Here is a 17,415-nt window from a genome sequence, read left to right on the forward strand (position 1 = left end):
TGATGAATATAAAGGAAACAAAGCAAGACTTGAAGGTGTTCACGGATTATGATGAAAAACAAAGAGAAAAACACAAACTGGACTAAAAAATGATCTAAAACCAGCAACCAGAGCTTGATCTAGGATACAAACTCAACCACGCGACACAGAGACGAAATTGCACGGCACAACGAGGCTATAGGACAGGGAATATGTGGTGGTGTATATTTTTTTTGGCTTTTTGTGGTCTATAGGTAATGCAAAAATAGTAACAATCTAAAGGGAAAAACAAAGTTATACCTAATGGGCAACAAGGTCTCTGATACCACTTGATGTAGACTAGGCCCGATCTTCTGAAAGGTATGATAGCATCGATTGGTGGAGACTCAACGTTCACGATCTAGGCTTCGAACCAAGACTGATTCGGACCCCCCACAACCGTTACACCACTGCTCCGTTGGTTATCAACCACGCAAACACGATTAACCTCGCCGAGAAGGCTTTCCTGCAAGCGAATCGAGAACACAAGCAAGAACGGGATGAACGCAATTTGAAATTACAAATAAATATGAGGCTTATGATAACAAGAAGGAGTTCAAGTCTTTATTTGAAAGGACTAATCGCCACAGGCGAACAAGATCAAGGCTGGGGCCCTAGTTCACATCAAGCAGCCTTGGCGGCACAGTTGCAGCAAAACGATGTCTGTTTCACGAGGAAATCAAGAACTAAACAAAACCCAAACCCTAAGGAAAGTGATGGCTACTATTTATAGAGTCTTGGGCGTCACCCCCTGGACGCGCCCCCTAATGGGCCCAAACACGATACACGGTCCAACGAACCAAAAGACGGTGTTGTAGCACCCTGGCAGATTCTGGACACTGATTTTTTTCGACGATTTCCATTGATTCCGAAAGTATTTTGACGTGAGACCATATGGATTGGCTTCCTTATCAAATTAGCTTTCCAACCATATGTGGATCATCGAAAACGGAGTCCGGATGCGTCCTGGGTGACCAGTTTAAGACAGCCTGGTCCTGTAGGCCGAGACAGACTCGAACTTGAGTTGCTTTGGGCCTCCACCTCGGGGACTCGAACTGAATTAGCCTCGGACCTCCTTCTTGACTTGGACACCCTTGCTGGCCTCCTACCCCTCCATACCATGTGCCAAACATGGTCATATACACGGGTGTCATGTCCTCATCATCAAGTCCATGCGCTTGATCATTACCATGGTATCACCATCATCATGTCATGATCTTCATTTGCCCCACCACTTAGACTAGTGCTACCTATCTCATAATCACTTTTGATAAACTAGGTTAGCACTTAGGATTTTAGCAATTCACTAAAACCAAACTAGAGCTTTCAGCAGTACGAAACAAACTCCACCGAAGTGAATTCGCCGCTGTGATCAGTCCTCAGCACGCGGAGCTTCTTGCCGCTCTCGGCCTCCGCGCATGTCTTGAATTTCTTGATCGCCGCCGCTGCTTTGTCCTTGCTCGTCAGGAGTTGCAGCCACCTATAGCGACTGCAATCATCCATGAGCAGGAGGAAGTACTGCCGACCACCGTTTGTAGCAGGCGTGATCGCCCCGTAGAGGTCGCCGTGAACGAGCTCGAGAGCGTCCTTCGCGCAATACTTGGCCACCTTTGGGAATGGTAGCCTCCTCTGCTTCCCAGCCAGGCAGCTATCACACAGCTCGCCTCCGTGCTTGATGTGAGGTAGCCCTCGGACCATCTTCTCTAGCCGACCAAGCGCGTCGAAGCTGAGATGTCTGAACCGGGCATACCACATCCATGGTTCCTCGGAGTGCCTTACCGCCAGGCACACCGGTTGCTCTACCTTCAGGTTGAGTAGGTACAACCGGTTCTGGAACGTCTTCACCTTGGCAAGAAATCGTTGCTCATAGTCCCTGATCCTAAGGACTCCGTCCTTGATCAGTACCTCGCTACTGCGCTCATCCAGCTGACCAATGCTGATGATGCTGGAACACAGCTACGGGATGTAGTATACATCCGTTAGCGCACGGTGCTCCCCGTTCTGGCACCTGAAGATAATGGGTGCCGCGCCCTTGGATAGCCACCCTTGAGCCGTCACCAAACTTCACCGTACCGGTAACATCGCCGTCGAGCTCGGAGAAGGAAGCCTTAGAGCCCGTCATGTGGTTACTAGAACCAGAGTCCAGATACCACCGCTGCTCCTGGTCGGCGCCCACACGTCCGAGGTGAACTTGGGCGCATGGTTCGTCGAGGTTGACGGTCTTCAGAGCCTTCCCAGGTCCTTCCACCGTCGTTGCCTCTTCCCTTTCCTCGGCCTCGACATCGTGCAGTGCACAGAGCGTTGCCATCAGGATAGTGGCCTCATCCTCATCATCGGCCTGCGCTAGATGAGCCAGAGCCTTCTTCTCCTGCTTGCGATTTGGGCACTCCTATGCCTAATGACCCATCTTCCCGCAACGTCGGCAGGCATTAGGGTCAACCTGCTTCTTCTCTGAAGAAGCCTTACCGCGGCGCTTGCCATCGCCACCGCGGCTAGAGGAGGCTGCCTTCCCGGAGTTCCTCTAAGCAGCCCACTCCTCTCCCGTCAGCAGAAGTTTCCCGCTGTCCTTCGTTGTTGTCGCCTGCTCCAGGCGCTCGTCCACCGCCCACAGACGGCCTGTCACATCCTCAATGGTGAGGGTGGACAAGTCCAGCATCGTCTCTATGGAGAGAGCGATCTAGATGTACTTTGTCGGCACGGAGTGGAGGTACTTGGAGACCGTCTCCTCTTCGTCGATGGTGACGCCATGGCTCTTCAGCTTGCTGATGAGCGTCTGTAGGTGGAGGGTGAAGTCCTCCACCGTTTCACCATCCTTGAACTTGAGGTTGGCGTACTCCTGCTTCAGAAGCTGGGCCGTTGCCTTCTTTGCGCGGTCGGAACCAATGCGCATCGCCGCAATAGCCGCCCACGCCTCCTTAGCCCAGCTCTTCGCCCCCAACGGCTCCCTGTACTCAGCCGGTATAGCAGCGAGGATAGCCTCCAGTGCTGACATGTCATCTTTTTCATTATCGGTGCCCTTGTCAACAGCATTCCAGAGCCGTCGGACTCTAAGCTTGACCTTCATGGTCACCGACCATGCTTCATAGTTGGTGCGAGTCAGCGTCGGCCAACTGGTGCCACTGGCCTCCTGCACCGTGCGAACAACGACCTCCGGTCGTGGCTGGGCAGCCACAGCAGTGCCACTGCTGTCGCCCATCTCCGAACCGCCCGTCATCGCCAGCGATTAGTCTGGAGACGGCGCTTGTACGGCTCCGATACTACTTGTTGACCCACAGGATCACCAGCTCAGGTGAGTGAGGTATTTAATCCAGCGCCACATGATCTAGTGTCGTCGGCTGCCAAAACAAGAGTGTTTAGCAGTTCGTTGTTTTACATAGAAAATACGTTCAACGCAATAAGAGAAGCACGTAAAACACAGTAAGATCACTCACCAACAAAAAAGACACTAGAATGTCATGTATTTTCAACCCATTACAGTGCAAGTTACACAACGCACGAACATATCGATCGATGGAGGCGATAGTTCGTTTCAATTCTCTCTTGATCGGAGTATTCGATCAATCAGATGGATAAATGGAGGCGACAAAGGACGGCCGGCGACGCACATCATTATACAGCAGCTAGACGAGACGTACTTCAGGGGGCGGGGGGCGGTGGCGGCCGGCTCGAGGAAGCGCCATCGTCCAGCCGGCGGGCGTCGTCGGTCATCATCTCAGTTATATCATCAGCAACAGCATCACCTGCTCTATATTGCGACTCTCGACTCTGCCAACATATAAAAAGCATCGACTACTGTGTGTAAATAAATGACGGATATAAAACACACATTATTTCTAGAGTTAAATGCATCGTTGGTCCATTAACTTTTGTCCATGTTTCACTTGGGTCCATTAACTGTGAAAGTGATTTTCAGGTCCATAATTTTTTTAAGTGATGCATCTCTAGTCTATACCCTTTCGTTTCTGTTTTTAATCCGACGTGGCTATCCATAGTGGCGCTGACATGTCCTTGGAGGCAGTTGCGGCTCACGTGAGCAGTAGATGAGGGCTGGTTGATGACCTCCTGGCACTGGTGGTGCTCGCTTGCACCGTCCACGGTAGGCTACCACGCCAGCGCCCCGCGGTGGCATGCGGCAAGGCGCTGCCACTGCCGCTACCGCCGGAGTCGATGGACTTGGCGTACCGAAGCAGCTGCGGTGAGCAGTCGTAGCCTGTAGGAGATGCAGAGAATGGCACGGGAGGTGTGGCCGCGGGACCAACGACCGTGAGGCGGACGGAGGGCGGCATGGAGCCCCACGGCACGCGGGTGAGCGCCTCGAGCAGCGTCGTCCATCGGACACAGACGCCGATGTCCACGTCGTGAACCTGACGGGGCTCGGTCACCGCACCTTTCGTCATCGCGGCCTGCATAATCGCGGAGTTGGCGAGCGCGTTCGCCGAACGATGGGCTGACCTAAATGAACTTTATGGGCGAGGCTCGGAATAGCCGCCGGTCAGCGTCGGAGAACACCGGCTTCGGGCACTTGCAAGCTAGCCGCTTGGCGCACGGCGTGGGAGGCGTCACGTGAGGGCGCGTAGCCCATGCGCGGCCTGTCGGTGGTTCGGTTCGCCGGAGAAGGAGGCCAGCTCGACGAGCACGTATAGCAGGTGCTGCGTGCACAGCATGTTCCACACTTCGATGGCGGCCGCCCACACGTTCAACAGCTGCTCCGCCCACCGCAGCTCCCTGTTCGGACTTACTGCGGTGCCCCTGCCACTCCCCTTCTCGCCTGCCTTCGATCTGACGCAGCTCGTTCCCTGCCTCCCCCCTTTTGTTGATGTCTACTCTGTCCAGGAGCCGTATTCTCTGGAGACTTGTGTTTCTTGGGCTGCCCAAACTCCGGCTGCAAGGTGCGAGGTCATTGGTGACGATGCAACGCTACTACCAAGGCTCAAGCTTAGCTGGTGCAAGGTTGTGGCATTAGGTGGTAGCATCTCCACGGCCATGCTGCTGACGTCGTGCTGCTCCTGCGCTTCCGATGCCGACAGCAGCGCCTTGCCGCACGCCCGCACGGCCACCCATCGACCCCGGCGGCAGTGGCAGCGGCAGCACCTTGCCGCATGCCCGCACGTCGGTACCAGCTCGGCGGCCCACTGCTTCCTACTGTAGACGGCACAGGCGAGCACGATCGGTGCCCGGAGGTCCATCAGCCAGCCCCATGGCTCCAAAGACATAACAGAAACAAAGGGTCATGGACTAGAGATATATCGCTTAAAAAGTTTAAAGACTCGAAAAATCACTTTTACAGTTGATGGACCTAAGTAAAACATGGACAAAAGTTAATGGACCAATGATGCATTTAACTCTTATTTCTATCTATCCATAGAGAGAAAGTTATTAGCTAGATATATAGGACCGGCAGGTAGAGAGAGGTATCTACCTGATGATGATGATGATTCGAGTCGAGAGGTCCTCCCAGTAGCGAATCCGAAAGATGTAATCCCACCCCATCTTGACGGGGGATCAAGGCGCCACTTGTGGATGCCGGCGTGATAGAGCAGAGCCCAGAGATGCGTGATGAGCTCACCGCCCTGCGACAGATGCTGCAAGTGCTCGTCCACCTTGTCCGACGGCGCTGCGTACACCAATGCCTTCAGCAGCAGCAGGCATGCTTGTGTGGAGTCCCTCCCCCAGCTTGACACCATCCGGCATAGTAGGCGTCAAGATTGGTTATCCCAGGTTGAGCAAAGTCTTGCCTAAGCCTAATGTTTCGAAGAACAAAGTAATCCCTAAACTCGTCCTGGCCAAACTCTCTCATTGCCCGCAACCTGTCCGCAAACTTGTGTACGCTCCAAATTGCCATTTCCCTAACTCCGTCCAGCGTACATTGCTCTTTTTGTAGTGTCAGAGCCCCCAGGGAGTAATCCTGGCGCTGAAGCCACCAAGTATGCGCAGTATTGGGACAGATAGCAGGTGGCCACGCGATGATGCTTCTTTGCATTGTCATTACCCGCAAGAAACCTTGGTCGTCGCGCTGCTGCGCCAGTTCACAGTAGCACGTTGCGATGTGCCACATCAGAACACAAGGCACCTAAAACTCATTAGACAATTCTTTAGCAGCACTTCGGAACCAGCGGTCATTATAACCATGCATATCCCCAAAGGTTATCTTGTGGGAGGCTACTCTGTCCATTATTTCCATCCTTGGAGGAAGCCCAACTGCTCACTCCATTGGACTCGATCTTCTTACTAACGAACTCACCAATGGCTTCCTTCACATCAGCATGCATGCAGCTCAACGGCACCCCCCTGTGTTGCTACCCCGGCAATGTTTCCTGGAGCACTCAGCCCATGTACTGCAATCCAAACACCTACTGACATTTCTCGATGATGCGGACCAGGTGGAGTCCACATTTACTTCTCGACCCAAAAGAGTCAGGCCGCGCTCCATGTATCCGCAGAATAACCACCGACGGCAGTGACCGGGACCGGGCAAGCTGATTGATTCAATTAGAGCTGATAAGAGATGCCCTCAGCCTCATTCCCCAGCTCATCGTCCCCGCCACATCCTTCGCCGTCCATGGTTTGTCGTCCTCCAGCTCCACATCCCTAATCTTCCTAGCGCAATCACAGGCAAAGGCAACTCTCGCCCAGTTTGAGGTCCAGCAGCGTAGCACCTGCAACAGAGCTAGAAACACCAGTATTACTCCGGTAATAATAAATTCCACTACTGTGGTGTGCACAATGATGTTGCCGGGAGAAGCATGGCGTGTTGTCCTCGCCCCAGGTATGACAGCCACTGCCCCAACAAAACATACCCCAATAAGCGAAGCAAATGCCCAGACGCTAGCACTACTCGCTTCGTAGTAATCGAGGAATGCATTGCTGGTGTGCAATATGTCATACAGGAAAGCCAACTCAATCTCAACCACCTTGAACGCCCGCTCATAGTTTGGAATCAAGGGCTGGGCGCTGGCCTTCGCTGCTGGTTCAATGCTACTTAAACCAAGAAAGCGCCGTTGCAACATATGAGAGAGAGAAGGAGAGGCACACTTCCTTGCAGGCACTGAGATCTGATTCTAGCTTATTGTCACCTTCGCACCTCCAGCGAGCTATAGCTATCTCACGCATCTCAAACGTCCTAAACCTTGGCTTGAACATTGTCCACAAACAAGCTGATTTCTTCATCAGGGTCTCTGAAAGAAAACTCTCGATTCAAATCTGGAATGTCTCTGACCATGTTCTGCATAGAACTTGGTGTTAAATACTTTGGACCATCTAGGTGTAGATCAGAGAGTGATATCTTTATTAATTGAATCAAATAGACCTAGAGCTTGCTTCGGGGAAAAGAGAGAGAGAGAGATGTAGGAGCATCTGATCGTCGGAGGGGTTGGAGGAGCTCCCTGTCATCGCTGGTTCGTCGATGAAGCTCTGCGCATGGGCAGCGACGGTTGGTGTAGCGGTGGAGACCGGCGGTGGTGGCAAAGGCTGTGGCGCTTTCCGCCGCTGGCAGTGCCTCCCTCACGATCGAACTAGGGTTAGACGGTGGGGTTGTGGCGGCGGCAGTGAACCTCGTATCAAGAGCCGTTTTGCCCCACCTCCTCTTTATAGGCACTGTGCGACGGGGGTCCACTAGCCACTAGATGGCTGGACGTCCCCGATCAGGACGCAGTCAAAGGATCCGTCTCGACCGTTGGGTCAAGACGGATGAGATCAATTCTAATATTCTCCCCCTTGATCTCAACTCATACTTTAACTTTAAACTTTGACTTTAATTTCTTTCACTTCTATTTGTTCCATCACAGATTAGTGCATAGAGCATGCTTCATCGTCACGGTCAATCGCCGATAGACTAAACAGCTACAATACACATCTCTGTTCTGAAACAGATTCTTTAACTTTTGGGCCCTTTATTGTCCAGAAATCATAGGCTATACCATAAACCCATGTCGACTGTATATTATCTAAACACACTGGGTAGTAAGCCTTTTATACGCGGATCCGCAAGCACTTGCTTGTTACTTTAATACTTTTAGTATGATTTCGGACTTTCTCCTTCACAACGTATAACTTTAACGTCAATGTGTTTGGCACCACACTTGACCCGTTGTTATAGGAGCGAACTATTTAAATGGTTATTGCTGTTGCATACCATTATTAATTTCGGGTGTAAGTTCTTTTAACCATTTCGTCTGTCCTTAAGCCTCATAACAGGCTATACTGTGGGTATGCATCTTTGATGACACCACAGCTGTTTCTTTGGAGCTTTTCCACAATAAAACTCCAACTGCGAGTGTTAGCTACTATGTGGGTTTCACTAAACATCTCGTCAAAATTTAACATTTATACCCACAACTATTTGAGAGTACTTATTCTTTCTTACTCACCATGAGGCCTATAAATCTTTGCACAATTGCAAAACATTCTCAACTCTATTCCAGTGATCTATATCTAGACTGGACTTCTGCCAAAACATCCCGGATGTATGAACTATGTCAGGGTAAGTTCTTACTTATAAGCACTCATTAAGCTTCCAACAGCTGAAGCATATAGGACGTCCTTTCGATCTCATATTGGTTCTTGGAACACTGAAAGTTCCCAAAACTATTACCCTTGACTATAGGAACAGACGCAGGTTTATTCGCATATATACTTTATTTTTTTAGAATCTTCTCTAAGTATACACTTGAGATAATTCTAATACCCCTTTTTCTTTTGTCTCGGTAAGTTCTAATTTCTGGAACGAATGTCGCTTTACCAAGATCATTCTCATTGAAACTTGAGGACAAGAACTGCTTCTTCTCCAACAGTAGATTAACACCACTACTAGCGAGCAAGGTGCTATCCACGTGCAGGATTAGGGAAATTGATTTCCCATGTTTAAACTTTGCATAAATACAATTATCCTCTACATTCTCTTTAAACCCAAACTTTCTTATTGTACTGTCAAACTTCAAGTACCAATGTCTTAAAGCTTGCTTTAATCCATAAATGGATTTCTTCAGGCAACATCCCTTACGTTCTTTTCCTTCCACGACAAAACCTTATAAGTTATGCCATGTAAACTTTTCCATACAAATTCCCGTTGAGGAATGTGTCTTTACATCTTTCTGATGTAACTGTAAATCGTAGTGTGCCATTAACGCCATTATGATTCTAAAAGAATCGTTGCATTCTCATTATAATCTATTCTTTCTCTTTGTGTAAATCATTTCGCCACAAGTGGCGCTTTATAGCTTTCCATATTCCCTTTGGAGTCACATTTGTCTTGCAGACCCATTACAGCTTACTGTTTTGGCTCCATTGGGAATTTCTTCTAAGTCCCAAACATCGTTGGTATTTATCGATTTTATTTCATCTTCCTTTGCTTCTTGCCATTTAGACGAGTGAACGTCTCTCATGGCTTTTTCAAATGAGGTGGAATTACCCTCCATTTGAATTTCTTTCTTAACATTGACTCCTTAGTCACCAGAAATGTCTGATTTTCTTATTCTTTGAGACCTTTTGGGGCCTCGTGGCACTTCTTTCATATGGGGCTATTTTTACTCTTCATTGCCAAAAGACAATTGTTCTATAGCCTCCTGTATCACAAGATCCTTATTTACTTATTCATCTTCTTTAAGAGCTAACATCAGGTGTTGTATATGTCATACAACATCAACATGTATTAAGCAATTTGTTGCTCTAAAACACTATAGTGGATATGTATTCCCACTTCTATTCAAGCCTTAGGTATCTACATACCATGCTCCCACAGATTACTCTATCTTCTGTAAAGATGATGTATCTTCAAATTTCTAATTTTGGGTTTAATCTGCTAAAAACTCATATGGCGCGTTTAGCACTGCCTTGATAACTCTGAACTCATCCAGTATGAATACTAGCTGACTATGCTATCTTCCTATCGGAACTGTAAAAGGTCTAGGAATTTAACTATTTCTTTACTTTAGGGGTATCGTTATTATGACCGTCTTACTCTCTCAACGATCACATTCATCTTTTATAGATCACTTTTACCTTCAATGCATAGTATGCATTGCATTATTTGAAGTATGGGGAAGTATCTTTCTTAATTGTCTTTCTTAATTAATCTCACATTTCTCCCCCTCGAAATGTGGTATGAACTTTTCTACCACAATTTCGAAAAACATTCGGAACTCTTGTTAATGAGGAAACTATGATTATTTACTTCATCCACATGATTACATCATGCAAACAAAATTCGTATGGGAGTACATTTTCCTCATTTCATTTCAAAACTCAACATAGTCTATTATTATCAATACTTCTGCAAGTCATGCTTGCATATCATTCTTATCTTTTGGTTCACATGCAACTTTTTTTGTTCTTAAACTCATTGAGTACTTAATGATCATGACACAATCAGAGTGTACAGTCAATACTAGGATAGCATAAGAGCTATCCCAAACTTCTCTCCATGTGCGGGATACACTTAGAGCACATGAGTCATCACATCCTTCTCCCACCATGCGGGATAAGTACTATACCAAAAACTCTCCCGCCATACAGGATTGGTTAACATAAGTACTATGTCAACTTTACTCCGCCATATGGGTATTTTCTCAATCTTTTCCCGCCATACGGGTACTATCACAAACTTTTCCCTCCATGCGAGATAATTCTCTTGAACGGACATAATTGTTAGGATTGGCTCGTGTTCAATCATCAAATTCAGAAATAAATCCGAATATTCTTTTAACACACATGTTTAATTCAATGTTGGTCAAATTAAACATGTATATGACTTTTACAACTCTCATAAGTGAAACTGAAAATAAATTCTTCTTCACAGAAAGTACATAAAAGACATTTCTCAATGAAGACTCTCATTGATCTATCTCTTGTCTTGGATCAATATCCTAGAATTCTTTTCTTTTGAAGCCATTCTTTAAAGAGAACACAGTCCCTTAAACAATGGCATTCTTTCATACATAACTTGCCCTTAGGCATTTCATCATCTGAGTCATAAGTACCCAGCTCATTTCTCTTACTACCTTCAAGAATGAAAGCATGGAGGTCTTTTGTCTGAAAAAATATTCAACAATAATGCTCATTAAACTTTGAAATCTTTATGTTCTATTCTATATCACCGTTGGGCAGAAATAGAATAAAACATCATTCTTCTACATTAATTCCACATCACCGTTGGGCAGAAATGGAATTAATGTATAGAACCCCAATAATCTTGAAAACATAGAACTGCTCCTCAGAATTAAATTCTTCCATTGGTTCGAATTTAATTAGAAGACAATCAACTTCATTGCAGCGGAAATATGAAAATACATTTCTCTAGTTTAAGAGCATTCCTTGATCTTTATCTTTTCTTTGAAAAATTGGTCACTTTGATGCAAAATTCATCAGAGATTTAAACTTTAAACATAGAACTCATAGAATTATAATATTGTTATCATCAACGTTGGTTAGAAAATAACAATACCATAATTTAACTTTAACTATCAACCGACTATTCCTCCAATTAAAATTTTCCCGTTGATTCCAATTTTAACTAGAGGATTAACTTTTCATCATTTACTGAATAACTACAACTGCTCTTCAAATTAAATTCTCCCGTTGGTTCGAATTTAATGAGAAGATAATAAACTTTAACTTCGCAGCGGAAAAAGAACTCATTTTCTTGAATTTTATCCATAGGAAAAAATAAATACTTTTTCTATTTTCTTTTGAGCCAATTTGCATTTTTCAATAATCTATAAAAAAGAAAAGGAAATTGCAGGCTCATTCTGCCTCTCTGGGCCCAAAAACCGACAAAAGCTGGCTCGGCCCAACTCAACTCAGAGCCCGGCCTGCCACTCCCGCGCGCGCGCTGCCGCCCAGGCCGCAACGTGGGCCTGGGCCGGCAAAGCGCTGCGGCCGCGCACCCCGCCTGGGCCGCGATGTAGCCCGCACAATCCCCGCCATCCGCGCCGATCCGACGGCTAAGCGGCCATTCTGGCCGATCAAAACGCCTCGGCCGCGACGGCCAAAACCCTAGCTCCCACTTCCCTTCTCCCTTCTGCTCTCTTAGCCGCGCGAGCCCGACGAAGAGCAGGCGACGACGAGAGCGAGCAGGGCCTCGGCGCCGTCGTCGGCCCCCTCGCCGGCGTGCGCGCTCCCCAGCAGGTGAGCGCGCTGTCGTCGAGTGGCCTGGATGCGGCGCCTCTTTGGCCTGAGTCCGGCGAGAGGCTTCTCCCGACGCTCAGCCTTCTTCTCCCCGCGCGCCGGCGAGGCAGCAGTGCTGCGCAGCGGCGAGGTAAGCCCACTGACTCTTCCTCATCCCCTTTTCCCTTTCTGTTTCTTTGGATCTTGCTTTTTCTTCTCGGTTTTGACCAATTGGGAATAGGGTTGGAGATCTAGGGTTAGGGTTTTGGGCCCTATTCTTCTTCCCCGAGTTCGAGTCGCGGGTTTAGGGTTCGGATCAAGCGGTCTTGTAACCGAGCCCCATCCATCTTCACCCAGTTAGGGTTACGGTTAGGGAAAACCCTAGTCTGTGTGCTCAGATCCGAAAGGATCTAATCCGTTCTTTTCTTTTCTGTTCTTTTGATTCTCTTCCCGCACGTCAGCAAGCCGGCAGCGGGTGCTCCATCCCGCGTGAGGCGGTAGTGACGGCGGCGGGGAAGCCCTGGTAAGACTTCCCCGGACCGTCCAATTTCTTTAGGGTTAGGGTTTCATTTTCTCCGAACCGAAGTTCGTTTCTCTTTCTTTTCTTTCTTCTTTTCTTTGCCCCGATCTAGATCACACGCTAGCAATCATGGCTTTGATACCAATGTTAAATACTTTGGACCATCTAGGTGTAGATCAGAGGGTGATATCTTTACTAATTGAATCAAATAGACCTAGAGCTTGCTTCGGGGAAAAGAGACACAGAGAGAGAGAGAGAGAGATGTAGGAGCATCTGACCATCGGAGGGGTTGGAGGAGCTCCCTGCCATCGCTGGTTCGTCGGTGAAGCTCTGCACACGGGCAGCGACGGTTGGTGTAGCGGTGGAGACGGGCGGTGGTGGCAAAGGCAGTGGCGCTTCCCGCCGCTGGCAGTGCCTCCCTCACGATCGGACTAGGGTTAGACGGTGGGGTTGTGGCGGCGGCAGTGAACCTCGTATCAAGAGCCGTTTTGTCCCACCTTCTCTTTATAGGCACTGTGCGACGGGGGCCCACTAGCCACTAGATGGCTGGACGTCTCCGATCAGGACGCGGTCAAGGGATCCGTCTCGACCGTTGGGTCAAGACGGATGAGGTCAATTCTAACACTTGGTACCACAAGTGCCATTGACCTATGAAATCCCTTGATGAAAGTCACGGCAGACAACACGCAGATGGCTATGTTACCAATATCACTGGAGATGGTTGAGATGCGCATCAAAAGAACATATCCAAAGTAGAGGCAGAGCTGATACAACATCTTCCAGAGCTGGCTCCTGTTGTCGAGGCCAGAGCCAGACGCGGCGGCTGAGTCGACGCAGCAAAGGAGGGCCAGTAAGGATACCGCCCATATGGGGTACATCTCGCTCTTCACCGGCGAAGATTGCATTAGGCCAATGCTGTATGTCCCTAGGGATATAAACACCGCATTTGCAGCGAAGAAGCCCTTTTGTATGAACCAAACTATTGGACCAACGCCGGTAGGAACTGAAGGCAGCAAGGAAGAAGGACAGAGCAATGGCCACCAGCGCTAATGCCTCAATTCGGAGCACTGTTCCCCTAGGACTATTCCACAGATCTCTCAGCTCATGCGGAATGCTTGTTGATGCTGCATTTTCCAAGTACTGTTGATGACGACCCATATTCCGCATTCGGCGGTAATGCACCTCGGAATAGGAAGACTACGTGTCATACATAAATATATATAATTATATACTAATTTAATAGAAGTAACTAGTCAACCTTGGAATACAAGTAGGATCTGAACAACTTTAAATATAGCACCAACAAATATATGGCATTTTTAGAAAAAAACTGGAACTAGTTTCAGATTTTTATGATTCAAAATAAATTAAAATCATTAATTTCTTAAGATCAAACTAGATTTTTTTATTATTATTAAAAAATAGAAAACCACTTTTGAAGCTGGCCAGAGGACCAAATTTGTCTGATTTCGACAGTTTGAAGGTGTGTGTTGCCTGCTTTCATAGTTCAAGGTTGAAACTCGGACTACGTTGTAAGTTGGAGGTTGGAAAATATACTTTACCCACTGTTCAAAAAAATATACTTTACCCAAAAAGAATTTAGCACCCAAATTAGGGATGCAATGTGGCTGAAGCCTTGGAGATGATCGACTAGTACACACTACCTAGCATCCTAGTTCCTACGCTACGTATACAAAATGTTTTTTAGCATAATTAACAGTATTTTATTTTGTTTGGAACTTCTCTCCAACATTTGTTTTGTAACAAAATGTCGGATTAGGGAGGGGGCTAGGAGGTTCCCTCTCACCCCACCGGCGTGTATCTCCACTAAGTCATTGAGAATGGAGATGTGGATGGAATAAAATGAAGAAAGAGAAACAGGGAGGAGATCAGTAAGGTAAGAGGCAAAGGTAGGGGATGTATCCAAGACTCCTCATTTGGATTTGCTGAACTGGACTGTTATTGCAATCCGGCTTCTAGCCGGTAGATTGGTGGTGGTGCAAGAGAACTACATCCAAGGCCCATTTTCCTTTTTTTTGTTTCTTATATTAATGTTATATACACATATAGCTGTTTAAGATGAAAACAAACCGGAGACCTCGTGAATGCAAAAGCTACCAAAAGCTTTTCAGGAAAAAAAATAGGCCCATTTGATTTGCCTCAGTAACAGCAGCAGGACTAATTGGACAAGTCCGAATTATTCCCAGTGCAAGTGGCTTAAAAATAATGGCCCCGTTCGCTGGTCTGAACTTTGGCTGAAACTGGCTGAAAAACACTGTTCCGGCTGAATTGTTGTGAGAGAAAAATACTGTTTCGGCTAAAAAAACAAGCTGCACAAGCCAAATTTAAGACAAGCGAAATACTATAATTACTTCAACAGATAAATTAGTTTTCGCGTGACAAATCAGAAATCACATACCATATTTTCTCTCGCTTTTGTTTTCCTAGCTCAGTTGAGTTTTCCTGTGCGCCAGCCTTCTTCCCGCTCCTTGCCTCCAGAGTTGGGCTGCTGCGGTCTTCTGAACGCTGCAGCGTTTCCTCTTCAATACAAAAGGGTGCTCTTGAGTTGAGAGTACAAGTTTCCCGACGCCGCAGATTTTGGATGGTTTAGATGATTAGATCTAGTTTGACATAGCTCTCTAAATAGTTTGGATGCTCTTGAGAGTATGCGTGTTGGCTTGCAGTCTTTTTTTATTCTTTGCTCATAACCAAAGTATTCTGCTTTCTGTTAACAGATAGATCGGCAATGGTGATCACGCTGCGTGGCTAGTGCTCTACATCATTTGCATTCGCCTTTACCTTTTTTTTTTTAGTTTCACCTGTTTAAAATTTTAAATAAATTTATTCAAAGACACTATACATTGTTGGTTAACGTTAAACAGGATAACAGACTTTTCTTTTTCTTTTTTTGCATGCGCCAAGGATGTATTGTACATTTGTACTGCATGCTTCTCTTTCCCGGCCGCAGACTGCACGACACCAAGACCATGCACCAGAAACACATCCATTCCTTACGGGCCTGTTTGGTTCACTTCTCCGATCCTAACCTGGCTAGAAATTAAAATAAGCCAGGCTAGACCAATCCTGTCTTGTGCAATACAGACACCTTGTTTGGTTGATGTACAAGTTAAACCTGCACCGTGTAGAGCTGTGTTTGGTTACCTGGCATGCCATGATGCAGTAACCTCGTCATCTTTGTTAGGGTGAGCTTAGCTCCTTCACTTGCAGCTAGGCATTTTGTCGAACACTTACATGCACGTACCTGAGCATGGCCAGGACGAACCACCACTGCCTCCATTGCCGGTGGTGATGACCTCCCTCACCGTGCGCGCCATGGTGACGGCCGCGGCGCCACCGCTGCCCCTCCATGCGCCCTCTCCAAGCTGCGGCCCCTCCGTCGCGTGGGCCGCTTGAGCTGCGGCTAGCAATGACGGAGCTAGAAAAAAATTATATGTGGGGCGGAAATGAACCAAAAAGGCACCGTATCCACAACGCACCGCTTTTACATACTACAATCACATAAATCATGGCAAAATCGCTGCTATCACACAATTATGGCGAAAAATAGAAGAGAAACACAAGATGTTACCTCAAATTTAAAAAATAAACTAGTAGTTCATCAGTTGATCCATGCATTGCAAAATACAAATAACTAAGAATGGGTGAACCTGTAGATTGAATGAATATCAATTAGCGTCTTAGCGAGTAACAATAAAATGAAGGTAGCCCTTAAACAATAATGGGCATTATGAGAATATACTTACTAGTGGTGAAGGACTAAGAACGTTTTACCCCATTGCCAGACGCCAACACCTGCTCGGCTGCTCCTCGGCGGGCGCACCTGGTGACCTGGGCACCTGCCGGCGGGTGGTGGCTGGCCGGCGGCCGCTAGCGCATGGGGGCAGCCGGCAGATGGGGTAGCGCCGTGGTGCAGGTGTGCAGCGGCTGGCGGTGGCTGGCGGCCTGGAGGAGCGGCGACGGGCGGTAGAATTGCGGCGAATGCACTCGAGCTCGATGCGGACAGGGAGTCGCGCCCGGATGCGGGATACGCTCAATTGGGGAATTGGGGGATTGGGGAACCAAACTAGGCCCTTACTGTGCTAAAATAAACTAACAAAGAAGGCCCAGTGTCCCAACAACAACCATGGACTAATGTCGCTCGACGCTCGTTCGTCGCCATGGCACTCTGCTCGGCAACTCGCAACCTCGGCAGCTGGAGATAGGGAAGAAGAGGGGGTCCGTGGTTTGAGGTTACGCCACCGGTAGCTGTGACGGCCGCCCCACCATGCCGTAGGGCAGCTCCGTCATTGACGGCTAGGCACAATGGGGATTGGGGATGCAGCGGCGTTGAGCTCCGGTTTGGTGGCAACGGCCACGGGGATGAAGAGCTCCATCGCCGGCGTCCAGCTTTAGTGGTGGCTGTGGTGGCGTTGAAGAGCTCCGTCTGGGACCACGCCCCAACGCGCTTGCGCCGGTGCCATGGGAGATGGGACCTCAACGCCGGGGACATGGTCGGAGTGCTCGACGACGATGGCTGCGGCAGGGGGCGGGGGCTAGAAGAAGCGAGGTAGGTGACGCGATTCACATCCGAGGCCAACGATGAGAGAACAACCGTCCATCTTGTTTCCATGGAGGGCTAAGGAGATGTTGCACTAGATTAGCCTGGCTAAAGACACTTCACAGGCAACCAAACGTGTCGCACCCTCCTGTTCCTCCCTCAAAAAAAAACATGTCGCCTCTAGCAGGCCTGGGCTACGGCTTGTTGCATGCGTCCGGCC

The 17,415-nt window shown here is 48.0% G+C and overlaps 1 pseudogene; it reads right to left on the minus strand.

Annotated features, from left to right (window-relative positions):
* Nucleotides 1-5,433: 5,433 nt before the first annotated feature.
* On the minus strand, nt 5,434-15,935 carry LOC136470252 (uncharacterized; annotated as a pseudogene).
* Nucleotides 15,936-17,415: the final 1,480 nt, after the last annotated feature.

This window comes from Miscanthus floridulus, chromosome 8 (assembly GCF_019320115.1).
Source record: "Miscanthus floridulus cultivar M001 chromosome 8, ASM1932011v1, whole genome shotgun sequence".
NCBI lineage: Eukaryota > Viridiplantae > Streptophyta > Magnoliopsida > Poales > Poaceae > Miscanthus > Miscanthus floridulus.